The following is a 2,913-nucleotide window of genomic DNA, read 5'->3' as shown; positions in this document are numbered from 1 at the left end:
TTTTTTTTTTTTTTTTTTTTTTTTTTTTTATGCATGCATTTTTTTTGGGGCTTTTTTTTGTTGCTGTTGTACAGGTCGTTACAGCCCAGACTTAGTAAAAGTATTCAACATACAAGGAAGTGTCTCTCTATAGCAGCAGCAGCTGCTGCAGTAGCAGCAGCAGCAGCTGCTGCTGCTGCAGCTGCTGCAGCTGCTGCCTGACACCTGGAGAGAAAAAGGAGACAGTTGGGGGGTCTGGGGCCCCACACCTCATTAAGTGTCTCCTTTTTTCTCCTTTTTTAGACATTTTTTGCCTCAAACTGTCTCCTCTTTTTTTTTTCTTTTTGTCTCCTTAATTGTCTCCTTTTTTGTCCCCTTAATTGTCCCCTTTTTTGTCTCCCCTTTTGTCTCCTTGCAATAAGAAGCTAGATTGGGGGGCCCCCAACAAGGGTGGGGCCCCTATGGGTTCAGCATGGGGGGCCCCCATCTACCCCCTTTATGTTTGTTCTTATGTAACCTAATTAATATATACAATATAATTATATTTTATTTATATTTATTTATTTATTTATATTTATTTATATATATTATTATTTATTTATATTAATATATTTATATTAATAATAATTTATATACTACTACTAATATAGTATATATACCTATATTAATAGAGGAATAATTAACTTAATATACTATTATATATATAATTAAATAAATAAATAAATAAATAAATAAATAAAAGTACAACTGTCTCCTTTACTACCTAATTAATTATTTATATAAGTAATTAATATTTATACGAAGTCTCTCCCCTACAGGGTTAGGTGGGGTCCCCCCATGCTGAACCCATAGGGGCCCCACCCTTGTTGGGGGCCCCCTTCCTGGGGTTCCCCCTCCTTGCTGGCCTGACTGGGCCTAGCTAGCTGCTTATATCTAGCAATTTAGCTAGCTAGCTATCTAGCTAGCTAGCTAGTTAGCAATACCTACAACTAGCTAGCTAGCTAGCTAGCTAGCCACCTATCTATCCACCAATCTAGCTAGCTAGCTAGCTAGCTAGCCACCCATCCATCAATCCATCTAGCTAGCTAGCTAGTTAGCTAGGTAGCTAGGTAGCTAGCTAGCTAATAATTAATTAAGATTGTTGCTGTGTATCTGCAGGTTGCTGTGCATGCAGTGCCCTTTGTACGATCTCTAATGTATCAGGAGATAATCCAGGTGTCTCCTTTATGCGCAGCAGCTGCTGCTGCTGCTGCTGCTGTCTCCTTTTATCATATCTTTGCCATTGTAAGAAAGCACCCGCTAATCTTGCTGCTACTTGAGGATTAAATGCATCCACCTACATGCAGCAGCAGCAGCAGCAGCAGCAGCAGCAGCAGCAGCAGCAAGAGGTGCAGCAATAGTGCAGCAACAGCAAGAGGTGCAGCAAATGCAGCAGACAGAAGAAGAGACATCAACAGCAACAAGGAGAAAAACACATACAGCAACACAACAAAGACAGCAGCAGCAGCAGGAAGACAACAAAGACAGCAGCAGCAGCAGGAAGACAACAGAGACAGCAGCAGCAGCAGGAAGACAACAGAGACAGCAGCAGCAGCAGGAAGACAACATAGCCTAATAGAAGCATCAGCAATAAGTTGGTATCCTTAACAATCAATTATATGATTATATAAGTAATAAACAGCAGCAGCAGCAAGACAGGAGCAGCAGCAACAGCAGTATAACGAATACAGCAGCAGCAGCAGCAATACAGCAGCAGCAGCAGCAGCAAGACAGCAATATAACGAATACAGCAGCTGCAGGAGTACAACAACTATCAATAGGATCAGGAGAAGAAGAAGAAGAAGAAGAAGAAGGAGGAGGAGGAGGAGGAGGAGGGCATACCTTAATAACAGCATCAGCAATAAGTTTGTATCCTTGTCCATCAATTCTATGATAATGTATATGATTATATATAAAAGAATTAAATAGGGAACGAAGACGATTAGGATTTTTATAATTAAATAATTCGTGTCTTTGTAAAGACACGACTCTCTCTACTTGATTAGGTATATCTGAACTACCTTCTCCTCTAAAATATTTATCCATCAATAATTCATCACCTATATATACACACAAATATGTTTGCTGCTCATGCTGCACCTGATGCTGCTGCTGCTGCTGCTGCTGCTGTTGGTGATTATGCGCTTTCTTGTGGTGTTTTTGGTGTTTTTTGGTCAACTAGGGTCCTTATAGAAGGGAAAAAAGAAGAAAAAAAAAACAGCAGCAGCAGCAGCAGCAGCAACAGCAGCAGCAGCAGCAACAGCAGCAGGAGAAGGAGACAACGTACCTTTTGCTTCCTCAAAGAAAGAATTGAATACTTTGTCTCTTATTGGTGAATTAAAATTAGCAATAAGAAGAAATGCTGAATATTTATCCGTCATACATTTACTATTTATATATTGTTTATATACAATTTCTTCTGCTGCTGCTGCTGCTGCTGCTGCTGCTGCTGCTGCTGATGGATCTACTGATGCTAATGGTGTATCCTTCTCTGCTAATGGATTTGTTGCTGCTGCTGCTATAAATCTTAATAATGTATTACGTAGTCTCCTTCTTGCTATTGCTTTTGCATCTAGTGTCTCCTCCTCTTCTTCTTCTTTTTCTTCTTTTTCTTGTTTTTTTTTCTCTTTTTTCTTCTTTTCTTTCTCTTTTTCTTCCTCTTCTTCCTCCTTTATTAATTCATTATATAAATCTATTAATTCCTTATTATATACACTAGCTATCTCCTCCTTAGCTGTACGTACAGCTAAATATAAATTATCTATATCTATTATAGGCATTTCTTGTGCTAATACCTCTATAGAAGGAAATTGTAATGTTAATGCCTATACAATGTAAATAAATAAATAAATAAATAAATAAATAAATAAATAAATAAATAAATAAATAAATAAA

This window comes from Eimeria maxima, genomic scaffold, assembly GCF_000499605.1.
Source record: "Eimeria maxima Weybridge genomic scaffold, Emw_scaff280, whole genome shotgun sequence".
Taxonomy (NCBI): Eukaryota; Apicomplexa; class Conoidasida; order Eucoccidiorida; family Eimeriidae; genus Eimeria; species Eimeria maxima.
This window is presented reverse-complemented; position numbering follows the sequence as displayed.